The sequence below is a fragment of the Cygnus olor genome, chromosome 5, assembly GCF_009769625.2.
Source record: "Cygnus olor isolate bCygOlo1 chromosome 5, bCygOlo1.pri.v2, whole genome shotgun sequence".
Taxonomy (NCBI): domain Eukaryota; kingdom Metazoa; phylum Chordata; class Aves; order Anseriformes; family Anatidae; genus Cygnus; species Cygnus olor.
Window position 1 is genome coordinate 1438071 of NC_049173.1, and position 22113 is coordinate 1460183.

The following is a 22113-nucleotide window of genomic DNA, read 5'->3' on the forward strand; positions in this document are numbered from 1 at the left end:
GTAATCATGTTATATTGTAATCAACAAATGTTAATCAGGCAGTTCTTGGTTTACTGGTCCAAAATGAATTCTGTGTTTCATAGCATCTCTACAAAAATTGTTGCGATAACCTTTAAGTCTTTACCAGCACCCCAAAGGTCTGTGGCATTTAAAGCTTTTCTCCAGCGGCCGACCCATCCACAAAACATTCAAATAGAGCAGATCTTGCACCCCTCTCCTCAGTCCATGACGCCGTAACAGGTTATCCCACTGGGCTGCCTGCCCTCGTCCGGCGGGTCTTGACTCCCTGCAGCACCTGGAGAACCGGGGGCTGTGACTTCAGCATCAGTGCTTGGGCACGAGGCGGGGGGGGGGGGGGCGCTGGAGCAGAGTGGGACCGCATAAAGGATTCCCCAGGTGTAGGGCTCCTGTCCTTTCTAGAGAATTGTGTGGGTCTCTTTATGGTATTTGTGACAGCGGGTACTCCCGCAGGTGGTCCCTCACAGAATGGCTTTCTGCCATGGAGCAGAGGGGAGGGCTCCCATCTCCCGGCGTTATTCCTTTAACAAGTGGTTTTCCGTCATGCTTTGCTGGCATGGGGTCCTGCTGCTTGGTTGTTGGTTTGTGATAAGGGGTTGGTCCCTGGTGGGTAATCAGGCTGCATGCACTGCATGGAGTTTGGTAATCTGTCCTGGGCTTCTTGCTGCTGGGATCTGGTGGCCTCGCTGCTGCTCATTTCAGTCCAAATCCAAACTTCCTTTCTTCCAGCGCTGTGTGTTTGTTACTCAGGGCACTCAGGCCGCGCGCATCCTGTGCAGAAAGTGAAGTGAGGCAGTACAGCTCAGTTTTCATCCACACACTTGGTGTAATTGTGCTTTACTTTTGCCCTTCTCAGAAACCTCACTGTAAAGGCACAAAGGCAGTAATCATGTGGAGGGATCTAGGCAGATCCAGGCGCTATATTAATATGTGAACTAATTCGTGCTAAGCTTTCAAGGGTGTCTTTCATGTTGTGTGTAGACGTGAGGTCCATGGCAAGGACAAGAGGAACATAATGTGGTAATTGGATTGCACTAATTGGATTAGGTAACTGGTGCCCTGGCCAGCCAGACTCCAGCTCACGCAGATCACACACAAAGGAACCAAACCGAGCCAAGACAAAAGATCAGTCTTCCGCTGTTAATGAATAAGGAGATATAAAAAGTTTAGTTTCCTAAGTGCATCCATTTCAAATGAGAGCTGCACAGTTGGATGGAAGTATAAAAGTGTTGTAGAGCTTTTGTGGAGGCTTTGTAAAACGATAGCACTAAAAGCTACAGCTCTTTGGAAAAAACTTTGGAAGAGTATCGTATCAGAAAATGCATTACCTGTAAATGAAAACAGATTTGAGACTGACAGAGCATCCCAGTGTGCTCCAGAAGTGTCAAAATGTTTTGACTTCAAAGCGACTTTTCATCCTGAGTGACACAATAAGAAAGACATCAGTGTTTCGAGATTGTCAGAATGAAATGTTTTCCTTGATCCCCAACAAGTGTTTATCCCTTTGGTCCTGAAAACATCGGAAAGGTTTCTGGCAGGTTGTAACAAGTGGCAAATCTCCATCCAGCGGCAGAATTTTCATCCTCAGTGGTGCTGATTGTCACGTTCAGGTCCACACCACCGGCTCTGCTCGTATCCATTCTTTGCCCGCATCAACTCTCCTGTCAATGGGGAGTTCAGACAAAGAGAGCAAGAGACCCAGAATCACTCTGCTCACATTTTCAAGGCTTCCTCTGCAACCGTAACAGCCATAGCCTGGTTTTTATTTGTCTGCTTGATGTTCAAGGTTGCTGTTTGTTGTTCAAGGTTGCCTCGAGGTTCCATTAGCACAGTTTACGTAGCACCATCAGCACCAAGTCACAGCTGTCTGATGTCAGAGAGATACCATTAAGCTAAACAGCCTAGCAGGAAAGGTTGCATGTGTTTAGGAGAGTGAGCAGGTGTGTATAGGGAGCACTAGTTACTTAGTGCAGTTAATTTACAGCCTGATTCAAGTCAAGGAACAAAAAGGTCACATAAATGAGAAAGTGCTCCATCTGTTTTTATTATTCTCCAAGTCCAGTGATGTGCTTTGTCGTGTTAAATTATATGCAGCAAGCCCCTGACAAAGGAGATAAAACAATTCATTTGCCATTTGAGGTAGACTGTTTTTGTTGTAAACAGTTTGATGGGCTGACATTGATGGTTTTCCCGAATTTAAATCTTACAGGCACCCTGAGGTTTTCTCAACATGACTCAATTACTAAACCTGAATTTTAAGCAGGATCCCTTTATGTGACAGTTGCCAGTGAGCAGTGTCACGGGGAGGGGCGGGAGCTCCGAAATGTCAAGTCGTCCCTAGGAAGGGCTCTGAAAGACAGACAGGGTGGGACCGCACGTGCCTCCCCAGCCAGCACCCGCAGGGAGCCCGCCGCAGCCGGGAGCTGCCTGCAGAAGCCGACGTCCACGCTGCTGGTTTGTCCCTTCCTGCTCCCCAGATTTTCTCCTTTGAGAACTGCCTGAAGATCACATCAACTATTCTTTTGGCAAATTCTGACTAACTCCTTATTCCAAGGGATGTGATTGCTCAGTACCTTAATTTGCTGTAGTCACAATGCTTTAAGAAAGAGGACAATCCAGGTGGTGTGATGGTGTTGTGCATCCTTCCCAACACCTAGCTGGTCAGCAATAGAAGTAAAAAGCAAATGTTTCATGTTGCACATCCCCTGCACCTGGAGGATTTTCAGGAATGGGAACAAGTCCTGCAGACCACGGTGCCTGGCTGCCCTGTGCTCCTTGTTCCACGAGGTCCCCTTGCTGCAGGGCCCCAGCTTCATCCATGTCCTTTGGCAGGCTCTGGGCAAGAGGGAGCACGAGTCCCAGGCTGCTCGCAGGGCCCCAGGTGCTGATTAGCTGGCCCGTGTTGTGTTAATTGGCCTTCTGGCAGCTGCCAATGTAATGAGTGCGTTTTTCCATCCTCCATCTTTGGGGAGGGAAGGTCCCTGTGAGCTCTGTCTTCTTCAGCCAGTGATTTCCAGTGAATGTGCCTGGACTGTGTACCTTTGGTTTTCCTATTGCCCTTCTGTGTTTTGTCCAAACTAGTCAAAAGCGGGGGATGACAGACGGGCAGATGGCCACGTCTGAGTGCCCTTGCCGCTCCGTGCACCCAGAGGTGGCAGTTCACATCTGAGCAGCTATGGCTCCCAGTTAATAGTAGCATTCTTCTGCCACAGACACCTTTTTCATTTGGTTTATCTCTCCCTGGCCTCGCTGATGGTCTGTCATCCTCTTCTGTGATGGAGGTTGTTACCATGACTGTTGGCAATTTTCAATCTGTCCCGCACTGCCCTAATAAATAGTTCATCTCCATTATCTCCAGCTCTGACGTATGAGTTGCTCCTTCTAAGCCCAAAGTGGTGCACTTTAGCCAATCTCTATAACCAGTCGTTCAGCCCTACTCATTTCTGAGATCCAGATGTGTTTAGGCTAAATCCATCATGTTGCAGTCGTTCTTGGCTGAGCACTCAATCCTTCCCCCACTGCCGTACCCATCTCCTTACTGATCCTTTGGCCTTTGAAATGTATTTTTCCATGTAGCTTGCTATGAAAGCTTTCCTCCCTGATTAAGGTTCCCATTCACTCCAACTGCGGGCTGCTTTATTTTATTGATTCCCACGGAAATCATTGTGAGTGTTCAGCGGCCATCATAACAACTGCGTTATGTATGCCGTTAACCTACAGCGTGTACCTAAGGCTGGGGTCAGAGTAACGTGAAGCTATAAACTTTATTTAGGCTGTAAGCAGTGGCCGATGATTAAAGTCACTGAAGTTCTGCAGAATTTTGTCTCAGTGAAAGCAGGGATTTGGGTCCCTTACCTACCCTGACTTACAGGTCTCGTTGACCTGTAGGAGAGACCATTAATTTTGCTGCACAGACTGCACATGTCAGTCCTCTCTGTGGATATCCCAGCACCAGCAGCCAATTCCTCTCTCCTCCCACGTCTGTGAACCTTTACCAGACGTCCTTTCCCAGCTTTTAATCAGTTCTGTCCCCTGTACCAATGCAGCTATTTCCCTGAGAAATCTTGTAGGTGATAGATTTCCATGTTAAATATTCTTACAGGTCTTCATGTAGCAGATTAGCACCTGTCAAGTCTTTCTGCAGGTAGCTCACATTTCAGATAATTGGCAAAGATGTATCTTTAAAGGTGTCTTGCTACTGCTTCGGATGCGTTTCACATTGAGTTCTCATATAAGAATTGATCATCCAACTGGGCACTGCTCGGAAAGGAGTCCCAGTATCTGATTTACCAAGGTTAAAGCTTCCTAAAGTCTGTTATCTTTTGGTTTTGACCCAGCTACTGTATTTACAGTAAGTAACAATATTGTAAGGCTCTGGTTTGGTTTTTATCCAAATGGATAGCAAATGTCCTCAAATAATATTTCAGAATCATAGAAGATTGAAGGTGATTAAAACCCCCTTAAACTTGCTATATGGTCTGTGAACATGCATGTACCTCTTTGAATATACTGTGAAGCTTAAATAAACGCTATAGCTTCTTATTGGGCAGTTTTCTCTTCCTCAGATTAATACCATAGATAATGTAGGTATATATATATATATATTAAATAGACAGGACATTTATTTCTCTTTGCAGTGGCAGAAATCCATTAGAAGTAAACAAATCCTTTGCTCTTATCAGAGTGCTTTTTGTTGTCTGCATTTAGAGATAAAGCTCCCCTATTTTATCACAGCACGTGTGTGTGCATTTCCAGCAGCACTAAAGGGAGGTGATTTTGCACGCTGAGGTTACAGTTGGCCACGGTGGGTTGAGACTCGTCTGAAACACGTTGTATGATAGGTTGTGGTTCATGTTCTCCTTTGTACTTCCCCTTCACACATTTGGAGAACAGCCGCAGCTTTCTGAGAGTTTCAGCTTTTATGACTTTGTCGTGAGTGCCGGGAGGTCAGAGGGGCTGAGCTGGGCAGCGGGCACGTGGTGCTGCCGGTAATTAGTGAGCGCTGCCGCTGAAGGCACTGCTGGGGCAGCTCCTTGAAACCGCTCCAGTTATATTTGGGGATAAACCCATTAGACTTGCAACGCTCCGAGATTTCCCCTGCAGTCCCCTGTAGTCCTGCAGTCAATTTGCTTTCCTTATTTCACCAGGTGATTGTGATCTTCTTTTCAAATCCACCGAGAGATGCTACCCCCTGTTAAATTGCTTCTCTCGGTCGGTCTGTTGTTCAGCTGCCTTACCATGTGATACAGGGCACAAGGAAATGACTTTCAAGATGAAATATTTATACACAGGCAGGGTGTGGTGGTCATCAGAGAACAAAGGAGAGGATTGATGTTTGTAGAGAGGATGAGAACCAGCACAGTGAGGACTTTCTTTCTTGCATCCACGAGACCTGCACATTTATCCAGAGGTCTCTAAAATTAGTATGATTTGCACAGTTGCACATTTATTACAGCTTAGCTTCTGGCATCATCTAGTGTCATCCTTCACCAGGGAGTTTATACGTATCAGTCAATCTTGTCACTTTGCATTAGGAGAAGGGTTGAGCTCTAAACCAATTCCTCATGCAATACTCAAAATACGTCCCTTAGAAAAGGGGAAAAAAAGAAAAGCACAAACCAAAACTAACTGCAGGTGGGACAGGGCTGGGAGGCATCAGCTGGGGTGTAAAAGGGATCAGGAGGAAGGGTCTGAGACCTCAGAAACAGGAGGATATTGCAGCTGGGTGAGGGTGGTGCACAGCTAGGGCAGGAGGGGCACTTTGCAGGGTGTTTGCCACCACAGAGCTGGGCAGCAGGTTGGGGTCCGTACAGGAGCTGTGAGTTCGGGTGTCCTTTGAAATCTCTGGTCCTCAGCGGTAACAACTTTCCTCCCCATTGACTGCCTTGGCCTGAAGAAAAAGGTATATGAAGCAGTATTTTAATATTTAATATTTTAATATTTCAGTATTAATGCTTCTGAATTTGCAGATGTCATTGAATATGGTCAACACGGATGAGTTTTTTTAAACCCATACTTAATTGGCTCCTTTGGTAGTTATTGACCATTAACAAAGTTCATTCTGTAGCTACAAAACCCCTCAGAAGCTCTTCATTAAGTAAATTCCTCAAAGAATATGAACCACAGACTGACTGAAAAAAATAATTACATGCTGAACTCATTATTGGCTTTAGCCTGTGTTTGAAAAATGCCGTCCAGACTTCATGTGAAGACAGCAATGGCTTGCAGCAGCTCACAGTGGAAAATCTCTCAGGTGTGGTGTGATCCCTGCTGGGTCCGAGGCTTGCTTTTTAGGCAGGCCATAGCAGAAAAATGCCCTGATCCAGCTCTTCAGATGATGCACATTGGCATTAGCTACATTTAATTAGAGCTGATCTCCACGTCTTTCATTCTCAAAGTAGTTTATTGTCAGCTATCATGACATCCAGGTAACTAAACCCCAGAAATCACAAGCCACTTTGGGTCAGTCAGTTGGGATGCACCTACAGGAACAGCCAAAACATTGATGGTTCCAGACCTGCTTCTCCAGGGCAAGGACAAAAATGGAAAATTTATTATAGCTGCAAAGCACATCTGAGCTTTGTTAGGACAGTGACACAGCACCCATGAGGAGCTTCTGGCATTATTTCTCCCCGTGAGTTGTCCTCTCACCTCCACCTGCCCCAGGAGTGCCAGGGCGCTGTCACCCTGCCTGTAGTCCCCGCAGCTTTTGCTTAGATTTCTGTCCCATCCCTCACATCATACACACGTCTCCCCAAACCTCTGCTTTCCGTTAGGCTCTGGACAGTGCGGGAGCATCCCAGCCCATGCCCCTGTGTCGGCAGGAGGCAGCTGGTGCTTTCACTGCCTTCAGCACCTGGCAGCATGGAGTGCAGCATTTTCCAGGGAATTGAGCTTTTCGGCTTTTCTGCTTTGCATTGAACTCAGTGATCTTGGGCCCCTGAAGATTTGTAAGACTAGTTTTTGAATGAGTGATCACACAACAGGAAAATGGGAAATTCTGAAGTGTGGTAGGAAACCTTGCTGCACTTGACCGAGAGCAAGAGTTAGGAAAAGTTCACACAAAAACTTCCTCTGTGTTCAGAAAATAACTTCAAAGGGGCTTACTCCAAATAACTCTGATCCTTTAGTCAATTTTCAATCCCCTTGCCATAGGTGATGTACGGAATATGAAAGAAACAAGGCATCATGGTATTTGTCTTTTATTTTTAAGTGTGTAATAGAAGATTTATGTCATTCATGGTTAATAGAAAGAAGCTTTAAGGTCATTTAAATTGTCAGAGCAGTAAAGAATATTAGCAAAGTCACAGTGTGGATTTTGGTGTAGCAGAGTCCAAGTGCTTACCCACGTAATGGAAAAGAACAAATGTTAATGTGTGTGTAAAGGGGACCTATCTCAATTCCAAATTATAATTGTGGTTGTATGTAATGTAGCCTAACTGGCAGGTGAGAAATAAATGCTTTTGAGCTGTGTTACTTCATGCATGAAAATTTAAAAAACTGATCTGGGAGAGTTATTGTGAGTTGTCACGAGCCAGAGCGCTTGGAAGACAAAGTGTGTGTGCAGGCCGGGGCAGGCAGCCGCTCTGTCTGGAGAGATGCACCATAATGGAAAATCACAGAATTCCCTCTTCCTCGGTTCAAACAAATACCATCTTGTTTTACACTCCAGTGCCTTCAATTGCCTAAGAGAACAGCATTTTTTAACATCTAATTTGAATCATCTGACCTACTGTTGTGCTGCTTTATGTAGTTTTACTGAGCAAAAAATTAAGTAATCAGTAATGTTTCAAGCTGGTAGTGTGGTATTGCATACTTAAGTTTGGCATGGTAATCTTCCTCCTTCCCGATATGTGATTTTCAACTGAATCCCTGACAAAGCCTGTTGAGATATTAAATTGATGGAAAACTCCAATATCTGAAAGCTCCCATCTCCAAGAATTGCGTTTACATTTCTTCGGCTTCCTGGAGTGCACTATGGGACGAGTGCCCTTTGAATGCCAAGTCTGAAATGCACGTACATATTTCTCCAACAATATAGAAATCTAAGTGTAGTTGCTTAAACTTTAATGCACAGTTTATGTTAAACAACAGAATTCTCCTCCGTTAGACTCAAAGCCTAATCATGTCTGTCAAATTCTGTATGAAAACCCCACTGACTGGAATAAATGGGGGTCACAATTCATTTCCTTATAAAGAACTGAAAACCAGTTAAAAGATCATGAGAAAAAAAATAAAATATTTTCCATTTTCAACTGCAACCATTTTTTAAAAAGAGTTTTTTGATGGGCTTCTTTTCACTGAAAAATGTTCTTTAAAATTGTGAGCAGTTGTTAAAATGACATATCACAGGAATTAATTGCTTGTGAAGAAATGTGAGCCTAAAGAGGAGCATGGGAGGGGGGGATAGATAGAGAAGAAATAAATTGCCCTGTTCATGGCTTTACTTGACACCTTTTTCCTCTTCCCATCCTAGCTGTGCTCTGTGAGATGCAGTCATCCTGTGCTGACAGCACAGTGCTCTCCGCAGGTGCTCTTTAAGGGAATCTTCACCTCTCTGTGAGAACCATCAGGCTCACATGAGGAGCATACATTTACCTTTTGGTTCCATATTTCATTAGGAATACTTGGAACAGAGACCCACGTCTTCATGGAGTCCTGGTGATGCTGCAGAAATGCAGGAAATTGCTTTGCTGGTATCTCGATGTACTGCTTTGATTGAAACTGGTAAAAAACCTTTGCTGAATCTCCATACGTTACTGGAGGTGTGGCAAAAAGACACAAAATCTCTCACTGTAGTAATGATACAGAGACTCCAAAATAAGCATGCTCTATTTTGAAGTCTAATTCTCATTTTTTTGGTTGAAAAGAATCATAGAATCATAGAATCAGCAGCTCAGTTCCATGTGAAGCCATGGAAAGGCTGCCTTCAGAAAAGCACCTGCACCATGTAAAGCACCTGCAAAAGCATTGGGAACCTCCACACATTCATCAATTTCCCCTTCGATTCAATTTGGTTGAAATTAGTCAGCCCATGTGGTCCCAGCAGGAGACCGGGAGGTTCAAGGTAAGCTGTGGTGGATGTGCCTTGCCTGGCCTGTTCATGAAGAGGTTGTTTGTGCTGGTTAAGGAATTGCAGTTACGCTGACCTGGCAGTCCTTGGGCCTTGGGGTTTCCATCTTTAGCTTCTCAAGTTTGCCTCCTTGCTTCGTTGGGAAGCGCTGTGTCTGCTCTCCCAGGCTGGCCTGCCACCCCGTCCCAGGCTGGGCTCTGCACCAGCCTCTCTCCCCCTCAGGCTGTCCGCTCGCTGTCCTGAGACAACGCAGGTAGTCACCAAGATGCACATGGATCAGTTCTTGCACGTGTGTTTTGGCAGTGTTCAGCTTGTCAGGTGTGGACATAGGTACAGGGACTAGGATCATGCTTAGTTCTGCAAATGCATTAAAACACTGTGTATTTGCTGTGCTGCAAACCAAATAGCAGCAGGCAGCGCTCTGCTTCCACTTGGGCACGCGCCCAGCTGCTCGGTGCAAGAAAATCTCTTTCGCCAAGGTGCAGTATGAGCCATTAAAAACATCCCCCCAAAACTGGGCAATGAGTTTATGTGTTTAATAAGCTTCAAATATTGTGTGTGAGGTTCTCTTCTGGTCTGTGTCACCACTGATGAGAAAAGTGCCCTGCAGTTAGCTCCTGCATTCCTGCTGCCAGCCTGATTTTCCAGGGAGAAGGGCTACTTTTGCAGCCTTTGTTACACAGTTTTTTCAGTGGAGAGCATGGTGATTCTGGATTGAAACGACATAACCTAGGAGTGAGACACACTGTATTTCTGCAGAACTTTCTCTCCATGGGGTTAAGCAAGTCTTAGGCTTGGCATTCAAGTGCGTTTTGGAGCAGGCATTAACCCTGTGTTTCTGGGAAGGGGAGGAGGACATGAAAAACAGTAATTGCAGCCTGGCAGATCATATGAGAGTAACCAAAAGAACGTGCATTCGTTGTTCAGGTTTTCTGGTTTATGAAGTCAGGCAGGAAGGACAGCAGGGCTGGATCTGCCTCATAGTGGCGATGGCTCTTTGGGTCCGGGTCCTGGAGCCTCATGAGCGGCGCTGATTTATTCCAGCAGAGATTTGCAGCTGGTCTTTTTAATGAATCAAAAAATGCGAAGCAAAATCCACTTGGCTTCTGAGTACTCCCTTTGTTCGTTGTGACAGCATGTGAAACAGCAGGCTTTTCTTGTGTCTTTTATGTAAAACTCTAGATCACACGTATTGAGTTGCTCTGCAGTCACCTGGTAAGAGTAGTATCTGATTAGCCCATATTGCCTTGAAAGGTTTATTTATATTAACAAAGCTCCTAGCAAATACTGTCTGACATTTACTTTGTAACCGTGATAATTTCCTGTGATTTAGCATTGTGATTTTGGCTTCCTATTGTTTTGTTCAATACCTCCTTCATCAAAAGCCCACGAGTTCTGCCAGAGACCCCCCTGTGGTCACCAGGACCAAAATTACATGTTAGGGGGAAAGTCTCTTCTGTGCAGCTGGTGATCAGTGTTGCCCTGAAATGGGACTGATGGCTGATGGTTGGGAAAATGGAAATTATAAGAGTGGGCTGGAAATTACCTACCCATTAAAAAAAAAAAAAAAAAAAAAAAAAAAAAAAAAAAAAGGAGCTACATTGGGATGACCTGTGTGGTAGCAATTTAATGTAGGGTGAGGTAACTTTTCCTGTTACGCTTCCTGAATTTACTGACATTTCATTTTACCAAAAGATCCTCTGTTTGTGCCTAGGTAGGGGAATAAAAGGAGACAACTCAACGTTCTGGAGATGCTGAGTTCCTGCAGCAGTGGAGGGCTCCCCAGCAAGGGGGTGTATTATTATTATTTATTATTGTTATCCCCGCACCCTGTGGCATCATGTCTTGGGAACACACCCACTCTTTGGGGTGAGAAAGGGACAAATCAGATGAGCACTGTTTACCTGAACATTCATGAGTACAGGAACACGTGAGAAATCACCAGGACAAGGTACTTCGATCTCACCTGGGACTTCTGAGCATTTCTGCAAACCAAACTTGCTAAGGGGTAAAGCTGGAGCCGAGGAGTGCGTTATGTTTTACGGCAGGGCACCTAGAGGCAAAACAGAACAGCTGCCAAGACGAAGGTAAGCCCTAGTGGAAAAGTGAGACAAAATGGATACTTGGAGAAGTCAGTCTGATGAGCTTAAAAAATTAGAAATGTCCCTTCTGAATTTAGACATCTGGTCATTTTAAGTTGGGTAATCTTTGCTTGAGTGTTTAATCATGCTAATGCTACATGAGTTGTTATCTATTATTAAACCTCCTGGAGCTTTTAAGCAGCAGGCAGTGAGAAAGCTCGGCAAAGTCACAAATGGGTCCATGAGAGGCATTGCTGGACAAATACCAGGAAAACCAGCTGTGCTATGGTGCAAGCTGCATTACCCTCACGGAATAAGTACCTTACAGTATTTGCAAATGAGAGAGAACATCTAAAAAGCATATGTCTCTGCTAAATGTCTCCCGTTAGAAACGCAGGAATTTCCATTAGTCCCAAGAAAACCAATTGTATTTCAGTTGTGAAGTCAATATTGCAGAACTACTGAGTGGTAATGGCTTTAATTGTATTGCTCAAGAACTTTTAAACCACACTAGTCTCATTTAATTCAACCTAAAAGAACACAAAGAGAATTGAGTTCCCTAAACTTGGTTAGGTCTATTTTCCAAAATGCCCTTTTGAGTACAATTAATGTTACACAGTAGATGACAACAGCAAGAGGAAATTTCCCTTAAGTAGGTGTAGGAAGCAAGCAAACCCAGACGAGATTTCTGTTGATGTTCATCTAGACTGAAGGGGAGAAGTCCTCTCTTGAGGAGTTTGTCAGAGTACAGCTTAACGCCATTTGTAGGCCGCCCGGGCATTCACTGAGGTGTGCCGGCACACCCAAGGGCAGGAGAAACTCTGCTGCCATTTTCCCATCCTCTTCAGATGGGCTGCTGTGGTTCTAAAGGATGATAAAGTCACCAGTGAGATACCAGGGCTATATCTGTACCCACATATAACCCTTGTGGCAGCCCATCGGTAGGGATGCACTCAAGAAGGAGTCGGGCCATGAGGTGCAGGATGCTCTTTTTTTGGTAGGAAGGGCCATAGGTATTCCTAAGGGACTGGGACATCTTCAGGATGGGGAGAAGCCGAGGGAGCGAGGACTGCTCAGCCTTGAGGAGGCTCAGGGGGATCTCACCATGCAGATAAACACCTGATGGGATGGAAGGAAAATGATGGAGCCAGGCTCTTCACGGTGGTGCCCACTGACGGGACAAGGGCACAAATTAAAAACCATGGGATTCGACCTGAACACAAGAAAATCCTTTCTTTCTGTGAGGGTGGATGAATACTGGAGCGGTGTGCCCAGAGGTTTTGCAGTCTTCATTCTTGGATCTTTTCAAAGCCAGATGAGACGCTGCCATGAGCAACCTGCTCTAGGTGACCCTGCTGGTGGACAGGGTCATCTCCAGGGCTCTCTACCAGCCTTGGCCGTTCTGTGAAGGCTGAACTGGTGCACCAAGGCCAGCAAGTCCCTCTCCCCAGCTGAGTTTGGTAGTGATGTTAGCGGCTGTTCTTGTGCTGGGACAATAAAGAATTAGTTGTTCACCTTAAAACAAAAAACAAAAAACAAAAAACAAAAAACAAACCAAACCAAAACAAAACAAAACAAAACACTGTATTTGCATTCATTTAAAGGTAGAAAGATTTATAACTTGAAACCTAATAAGAAAAATTCCTAGACACGCAAAACATCTCAACAACTAATTTTCTTTTTGTAACTTTTTAATTTTCTTTCCACCATATGGCTTAAATTGTGTGTGAATTAATATTATTCGTAAATGCAGTACAGATAGGAATAAGACCAATTATAGCAAAATATTCACCATCTTTTTAATCTCTATGGTTATGGGAAAGGCTGTTCTCTTGAAAATTTAATACCTTAAAAAAACCACATGATATGCAATGTTTGACTTCTGCCCCATGGTATTTGTCAAGTTTGCAATATTTTGCCAACAAATTAACAAGGGGTATATTTCAGTGAATTTTTTGTAAGCCAGAGGGAATCTGCCATTTGGCTTCAGAGTGTTTGCAACATGCTACACGAGTAATTTGGATCTGGTAGGATTCAGTTCAGAGTTTCTGCTAACTCAGCTGGCACAGTCCTTTCTGGCATCTATTTTGAGAAGCTGATAATTGCTTTGGGCTGGCTGCGGTGCCGCAATCTCGAGTCACAGGGGACTTCTCTTCTGGAGTCAAATGTACAGTTTGGATATTGCTGTAGAGCAAATTACACTGGATTTTCAAGGCCTATTTAGAAATGAATAAACACAGAACTGTCACTTGGCAGTGATTCAATAGCATACCTGTTGCAACGTTGTGCACGGCTGTCACCAGAGCCTGAGACCACCTGTATTTGTGTCAGATCCCACTTCCAGCCCTCCCAGCGTCCTCGTTCCCACAGTGACCTGGAGAAGAAGAAATACGAACAAATTCAGGTGATATTTCCACTAATCGTGCTACCAGACATCTGCAATTGAGGAGTTTCCTGAGCCAAAACTCCTATCTGCCTTTTTTTGTATTTACTTTTCCTTGATAGACCATCTCTCATAAAGGCGTGTCGTCCGTAGGAGGATGGCGACACTGGTGTTAGGTGGTGTGCTTATTGGCATCATATCCTTGATATCTTTGACATCACATCCATGACAGAATAGCAGGACCCAGTCCACCAGCAACATCAGCAACAGCCCTGCAAGTGCTGCCAGAGGCTGCCTGTGGGTGTCGGCAGGGCTCGGTACTGGGATGTGCTGCACTGGACAGCTGCAGCGTCTGAGGCCCGACATGGTCTGGCATAGACAAAGCCATCTGTGTTTTCAGGGCTGATAGGAGAACGTGGGCCTTGCTGAAAGTGTGTGTCCTGGGCTGCTGCTGGCTGGCACCAGCTTCTTGGGAACCTGAATCAAAGTCTGCACTGGCTCCTGGGAAGCTGCAGGAGAGCAGGGACTGGACGTGGCCGTCCTCGTGTGGGCTCTGCACTGTGTGGATCGTCGTCCTGCACACGCTGAGCTGCCTCGAGGAAGAAGCCCCAGCAAAGGTTTCTGAGGGAGTTTTACCCAGAGGGTGGGAGTGAGTGAGGAAACCCCAGCCAGGCCCTGCCCTACGTGCTGTTCGGGTCCCAAAAAGATATTGGAGGGAGATGTTTGCTGACAAGGAATTGCAATGGACCCTTCTCTCACCTGGCTAAAAAAAATAAAAAAATAAAAATCTGTATTTACATTAAATATGGTGAAAAAAGAGTTAATCAACTTTTTTTTTTTTTTCCTGCCAGAACATGAGATCATTTTTCTTACAATTTTTCCAATTTTTCACCTAGATGACTGTAAATCTCTTCACTAATCTCTCTTGATATTTGCAGTTTAGTTCAATAAGACCATTCATTTCCTTTCTTGTAGCTTGTATCCTCACCATGTTATCCTATAACATCTGCAGCCCAAAAATGTCTTCTGAAGCTGAAACTGCAGTAGCAAAAATCAACTGCAATTGTGCATTCCTGCGTTACCAGTGCAGCTGGCACCAGCTCACGCTCCTGCCCTCACCTGCTTGCTCACCTGGTCATCTCTGACACTCTTAGGCCATTGCTTTTTTTCATGTGAGTGCCAAGGGCTTGAAGTTTGCTGTTTGTGCTGTTTGGAGATGTGCCAACCCCAACCTTCCATAAACGCCCAAGTAGTGTGACGAGCCCTGCTCAGCTGGGCGAGGTTTTCCCTGGCTCAGCACTGAACCTGCAAAACAAAGGCAAAAGTCAGAGGATGCTGCCCGGAAAAAGACAGTGGACAAATGTGCTTTTTTTCCCTGCAGGTGGTAGAAAAGCTGGAGGGTGCCCAACTTCTAATTTTCTCCCTCTATTAAGGAAAGTAAGTTTTTTGCAGAACCTGAGACAGATTGGCAGGAATCAGAGTTCTGCCTAACGCCGTTCAAGATCACGTTGCAGATCCAGCCTTACGACTGTGTTTAATCATTTGCTGTTAAAACAAAGTCGCTGAATCTAAGAGCTCCTTGTGGTGGGCCATTATGTCCAGAGACCAGATTTTAATACACAGAGCTGATTTAATGAAGTGAACTTGACTGAAGTTGTGAGGGACATCAACAAAGTCTTTCTAGAAAAGAAAACAGTTTTGCAATAAATTAATGCCATCTGGTGCTATGTCAGATGAACTCTCTGCATCTGTTACAGCCACAGGAGAGGAGATGTAAAAGAGAAGAATGAGAAGGAAAACAAATAACACATTGCTTCTGAATTGTACTACAGCCTAGTCTCTAAGTGACCCTTTTTTCTTTTCTGGCATAGTGAGAAATAGGCAGTGATGCCTGAAAATGTATCACCGATTTCTCTCACAAAGAAGACTTTTGTTTATTTTGTTGTACTTCCTATATTTATTTATTAAATTCAGAACCTAGAGGTTCGCGTGCAATATTTGAGGTAGTTTGGTTTAAAATGTGCGGTACTGAAATGATCCATGGCTGCTTCGATAAATTGCAGCGTGTTCCTCTTGGAGAGGATGTGGTTGAATAGGAGCTTTCATCTCTCTCCCTCTCCAGCTCCCGTTCTTTGCAGCTGGAGTTTTCATTTGTGATCCTGCTCACTCCCAGCCATTTGGATCCTTTTTGTTGTCTGAGCCTGGCTAAATGTAAGGGGTTTAGCTGGTAAATGTTCAGCCATGCTGACCTGCAGCACAGCACGGAGCTGGTCTAGGGTGCAGGCAATACCAGCTGAAACCTCCTCAGTCACGACGGCTTCTGACATTTATCAATTGTGTTTGTTAGCTATCTATACAAATGCATGATGAGACTGTAGACTAAAATTGATACTCATACTTTGTTAGATTCCCACCACTAATTATTTGATTTCCTCTATACCTTGTCTACATTTGGCATGCAAATCCTCTAATTTCTATTCCAGAGTGTCTGTATTGCAGTTGTCACTAACAAGGAGTTATCAGCCTCTCGTTCACCTCCTTCCTCCCAATGCTGTGTCTGCCTGGTGTGCAGATCCTGGGCCTGGCTCCAGGCACTGGCACTGAGCGTGTTCGAGGGTGCTCTGCAGGGCAAGCAGCAGAGGGGCGGGCTGGTAGAGCGCCAGGGGAAGCACGAAGCATCTCTGGTTTTCAGAGGTGATGTCTGAAAGATTTTCCTGTCTTTATCAGAGTCCACATTTTCTGTCTGCCATTCCCAACTCAAGCACTTCAGGAGCTGTTCTGGTTTTGTTTTACCTTCATCTCCCACATTGGGAAGTTTGACCACGTCCATGTTATCTGGTCTCAGCAGCCTGCCCTGGCTCACTGTCTGTGAGAAGCATCAAGAGAGGATGCCATACAGCTTCTGTTTTGTTTCCATAACTCACGTTTCATTTTGGCTGGCAGGTGCCTGTCCTCTGTCACGCGTGCTGGGTTGTGACAAACACCCGCTCTGGCTGCAGATGGATTGGAAACTATGCTGGTTATCTCGACGTCCTTCAGACATTAGTGGCTCATCTCATTGTGACAGACAGTGAAAAAGGAACTATGATTGTGACAAAGAGACCTGTTAGTGTACGCTTTCTCCGGAAACCTTCTCCTGTAGCGCCTGAGGTCTGCTGGCACACATTGTCCCAGGGCTGACACGGCGTGATGTACACTTGCGTTGGGCCAGGCGCGCTCCTGGCATGTGGGTCTTTGTGCTGCCTCCTTTCTTCTGCCAGCAGACCGCAGCTCCCTGGAGGGGAGAGGCAGCATTGCCTCCTGTGCTGGAAGAAAACCCGTGGGTCTAAACTGCAACTCATTTGCAGGACTGCAAATCCAGCAGCAATTGCTTCACTCCTCCATCAGTGAATTCCTGTGGCTCGCAGATGCTGCAGTCTCTCACCCGGCGCTAATCCTGGCCTTGTGTTTTTATTTCTGCTTTTGCCCTCATGGTGCGCCCCGCTGGAGGCTGATGCTGGCACCCCACCCTGCAGCACCATCCCCAGGGTTTGCATGGGGGACTGGCTTTTCCTTCTCCCCAGTGCCTCAGCATTCAGGTGCTGTGCTCCCCTGTGTAGGATGGGCTATGAGGAGTGATGTGTAAAAACAGTTAGAGGCAAAGTGGGTGCTCACTTGTCCCATCCGCTGCACATCCAAGTGCTCTCACTGGAGGATGCTCTGCACGTTCCTGGCTTCATTAGCACAAATGCAGCACCTCCGGGACAGCTGCTTATCTGCTTGTTTGTGCATCTTCTAAAGTCTTTATTTAAGCTTTAATGATATTTGATTCCAAAGCCTTCCTATGGCATTCCATATTGACCACTTAAAACCCCACTGAAGTTAGCATTTGCTAGCACCTCTCCTAGACACGTCTGTTGCTGTGTAGCATTTTGGGCGTACATTTAATTGCACCAATGTAATTGGTATTATGGAGGCAAATTATTATAATACGTGCATTCCCACTTTCTCTTTCATATATGTACAAGGACTTGTACTTACTATTTTCATAAATAATTCAAGCTCTGTAGCTTATTTTATTTCTACTTTGCACCTAAAATGACTTTCCAGAATGTTAGCAGAAGATCTGTGTCTTTCTCTAACCTCAAATCTTTAACACACTGGTGGGTGTAGAAATGCGGTGGCAGTCACAGACCAAGACATTCTCATCTCCTTTGTCCATTTTTATTTTCTCTCATGCACTGACATTTGCACTTAATTATAAATACTGGGTAGAGCATGTCATCTGTCATTATTCAGTAGAGTCAAGAGGCTTTTTCTGGTATGGGGAATTGGAAAGACATCCACTTTGGAAATTGTGAATCAAATGTGGTTTTTAATGATTTTCCCCAAAGTCTTTAGAGTTTCAGTGGAAGTTTACAGTAGGGAATATCTAGCAAGTACTTCCAGGACTATCCAGAGGATCATTTACTAGAGCTGTCTCCATAGCACATTTAATAATGTGAAAGTTCAGTATAGCCCTTACTTAAAATTACATAAAGAGAGAAGCATGTGGATTTCAAGGATTGATTCATTAGGGAGCAGAGCAGCATTAATGGTTTGATGGATAGCTTCACTATCAGCTCTTGAAATAATTATATTTTGTAAATGGAATGCATAAAGAACTCATCAGCGATGCTGGGGTATGGTAATGCACCAAGCAGAGCACGCGCTGTGGAGCTTCTTGAATGGTAAAGTTATTTTTTACAGTCTGAATGATAATGGCACAGCTTATGCTCTGAAGTGCAACTGGTAATGCCGAGGCTAGATGTAGGATAGGCTTCTGTGATCCTCTCATGCTGGGCCTCTCGTTCTGCATTTCACAGCCATACTTTTCCAATGAAAGTGGAAATCTATAGTGCAGGGGGCTTTTGACTGAGCCCAGCAATTTCCTATCAAAGGCCATTTCCTAAGAGTGGCGGAGGCAGGCTCTCGAGGCTGCTAGCTGACCAACTGCATTGTGTGCAAAGCAAACCACAGGCTTCACAAAACACCTCACAGCACTGCAAAACCTCATGTGCCATCCTGCCATTGCAAGCATTAGCGGGGAGATTTGAGAAAGCTTTCCCACTTTTTACCTCTCACATGGAAAATATAAAAAAATAGCATAAATAAATTCAGCAATATCACCCGAATGAGGGGAGATCAAGAAGTCCTCTATTGCAGCAGGTTGGCGGGAAGGTATTAAAATGGCCCAGCACAGCTGTGGAAGTGCATTAGCTGTCTTAGCCGGGACTCACGGGGGCAATAGCACGTGACTATTCCTTAATTAGTGTTTAAGCATTGCTTTGTCTATTTGTTTGGTTTTATTTTGCTGCTCCAGCAGAAAAGTCTTTCCTGGAAGAAGAGGCTGTTACTCACGGTACTGCACGTAGAGAAGTCCCACAACTCAGCTCGCTGGAGGAGCCTGGCAAGCAGGACCTACCAGGGCACCACCAGCGTTACCACCTGCTTTTCTCCTGAGGGACACGTCCTTATTTTCTTCCTGGGAGCTTGTCCTAAAGAGTGGTGAAGAATCTGGGGGGCAATAGCTTCTTGCTGCCAAGTCCCAAGGCTTTTGCCAAGCCCCTTGCTGTGCCTGTTCCTGCAGTGGCAGCAGCGCTCTCCCAGGGGAGGCAGTATCCTCTCCCTGTCACCGCACATGGGCAGGGACCAGCGCTGGGCAGCCCTCTGCAGCCATGGGGAGAGCCAGCACCGTCGCTGGGGTTCTCTGAAGGACACTCTCTCTCCAAAGCAGAGTCTCTGGGGGTTTGGCATCCCCTCCATGCGAGGAAGGGATTTACTTTCCGCAGCGTGGTGCGGCCTTCATGCCAGTGAGGAGGAGGTCACATTGCAAGCAGAGGTGAATGCCTCCATGAATAAAATGCTTTGGGATGCCAGTGCAAGAAGCTGAAACCAGGTAGGCTCCATCTTAGTCTCCATCTTAGACTCCCCTGCCTGCAGCCAGGGCATCCTCGGGCCCTGTCGGGGCATCTCCCATCCCCATGCGCCGGTGGCAGAGGCTGCGGCGCAGCCAGGAGTGGTGGCACCAGCTCTCGTCTCGCCTCATCTAGTCAGCAGCATGGTACAATCAAGGAGGATATTAGGAATTTTCTGCAAAGTGCTGTTTTGATGACACTACCTACCTGAAGAGGCAACTTCTGGATTCGTATGTACATTATCAGCATGGATCGGTTCATTACAGCATTAGTGCTGAGGAGCTAATGCATTCTGCTTATACAACATTACAACTCTGAGCCAATGTGTAACAGATACACATCAAAGTACTGTTATTCATTTGTGTTCTGCAGCCCTCCCTAAATGTATGCACTTTTCCCTTTCAGAGGAGACAGTTACCGTGCTCTGTTTCTCCTCTCATTTGGGTTTTAACCCATTGTAATTGTATTAAGTGGCGCCGCTCCGTACTTGCAGAATTGCAAGAAGCAAATGAATCATTATTTTCACAGAAATTACATTGATTGGAATGGCCAGGAGAAAAACAATATAGGAAGGATAACTGGGTTTGGTAATAGCTGATCCTGTATTTTTAGTTATCTCTTTAAAAATATGAAAACTATCACAGTCTGTAGAGACAACCAAGCATTGTGCTGTGAAAGAAGAAAGCTGAGAGTCTCTCCGTTGGTGGGAGCAGTGCCTGAGAACTGAGCAGGACTGTGGCTGGAGCGGGTCCTTGCAGTTCCTCCAGCCCACAGCCCACTGGGGTGTTTGTTCGGCCATGGATTCACTGTCACAGCTGCCCAGCGCACAGCGGTGCCCGGCCTGCGGCCCCACAGGCAGCCCCGAGCCCGCAGCCCTGGGAGGAGCAGCTTCAGGTCCTCTCTGAGCTGTGATCGGCGCAGGGAGCGAACACCGGCTGCCGAGGTGCTTCACTGTGTTGGGAAGATCTGTGGAAATGGAAGGCGTTGCTGGGAGGCGCCTGCTTTTCAGCACCTCTGCAGCTGGTTTGCCCTGGGGCAGGGCCCCATGCAGGGTGAGCACGCCCAGGTCCTGCCTCCAGACATGCGAGGGGCCTGACAGCTCCCAGAGCCTCGGGCATGCCTCGGTGCCCTGCAGCAGGCTCTGGGTCGGCAGGCAGTGTTCTGCTGCAGCCCCAGAGTGTGGGGATGGACGTGGTGCCGGTCACCTCCTGCTGCCACAGGCCAGGGTCTGGCCAGGGCTCCTGGAGGGCCAGGTCAGTGTCTGAGCAGTCGGTGGGGACAGCACGGACTGGCCACGTCCCCTTTCTGGTCACCGCCTGGTGGCCACAGCACAGGGGCCATGTTGTAGCCCACAGGCACGCAGAGACCTTCAGAAGTCAAATCCCCAGCTTGCAGCAGCTATGAAAGATGCTTGAGTGGCGGAGATGTGCCGCTGCGCTGGGGTCTGTACCTCTGCGAACCCGTCCTTCTGCGGGGCTCTGGGGCCCTTGCACCGCCTGCCCTCCTGCTAGTTATTTCCTTCTCTTTGTGCATGTCCTTTCTGCTCTCTTTTCTATTCAGGTCTGGATTAGAAATGCTCTGTTTGCTGTTCAATTAAAGTGGCCTCTCAGACACTGTAAAGTTCAAATACTTCTAGTTTTTCCTTTAAATATATCTTTCTGGATTTAATGGGCTTTGCAGGCTACAGTTTCAAAGTGGTTATTAATGGGATTTGTTGAAGGAATTCTTGCTTTGATCTCTTAAAAATAATGTAAGAAATCCCTCCACTGGCATTTCATTTCATGGATTCGGGCATGTCAAGAAGTAACTGTTGGGTGTCACATTAAGGCTTGGCCTGCACGTGATGAGTCTGCAGAGTGAGGGCTGTACTGCATCTGGCAAATTGAACAGCAGCCTGCTAATTAACTGAAATGTTTGTCTTTTGCTTTCTTTAACTCTATTACTATTATCATTATTATTCCCTGGAGAATGTCGCCACTGCCAAGCTCACAAAGATGTAAAAGGTGATAACAGAATTGGCAGCCAGGCTAAACTCTTCGTTGGTGTATGGCAGTGATGCCCCCACGGTAACACTCTTCTGAGCCCGCTGTGGCCTTACTGCTCATTTCAAAGATGTCTCAAGGAGCTGACGATTCTCACTGCGTCAGTTCCCTCCACGTCTCTGGGGTGGAATCACAAGCCCTGTTGGAGATCAGGGGACATAGGGTTTCTCCGCAGGTTTTGAGGACCAGTTTAAAACAGACGAGTTCGTTCCCTGTGATGGTCTGTTTTGTGATGAGATGTGGTCAAGTTCCTTTGGCTTACCCTGAGTCAGGTGCCAGCCAGCAGTGCTGTGTGCCATGTGTGCCCACAGGCATAGGCACCCTGCACCAGTCATTGCTTTTGAGAGCCTGAGCTCACGTGTGTCTGAGGCGGCCGCTGAAATCACGGGCAGAGAGTGGAGGTGATCTGGGGAGGGGAGTGGGATCTCTGCACTTCTGCATGTGTATCCGGTGGGCCCAACCGGCTTGGTCTCTGTTAAAACACGGGGTGCTGTTAAAATACAGATGTCCTTTTATTAATGAAGAAAAAGCAGTGACATGCTCTTAAATGAGGGGAAAGCAATTATCATTTACTCAGATG

The 22113-nt window shown here is 46.1% G+C and overlaps 2 long non-coding RNA genes across 3 annotated transcripts in view; one reads left to right on the forward strand and one right to left on the reverse strand.

The window, feature by feature from the left end:
• The window catches only part of LOC121071271, a 478323-nt gene that overhangs the window by 131413 nt on the left and 324797 nt on the right, over positions 1-22113 (forward strand). The window lies entirely within an intron of this gene.
• Positions 8355-13882, reverse strand: LOC121071270. Of its 2 annotated transcripts, XR_005820494.1 has the most exons (4): positions 13665-13882; positions 13445-13546; positions 10996-11185; positions 8355-10303 (listed from the first exon to the last, which is right to left on the reverse strand). It is a non-coding gene; the product is annotated as an uncharacterized LOC121071270 (long non-coding RNA). The 2 variants fall into 2 exon arrangements; XR_005820493.1 differs by having other exon boundaries at positions 13445-13882.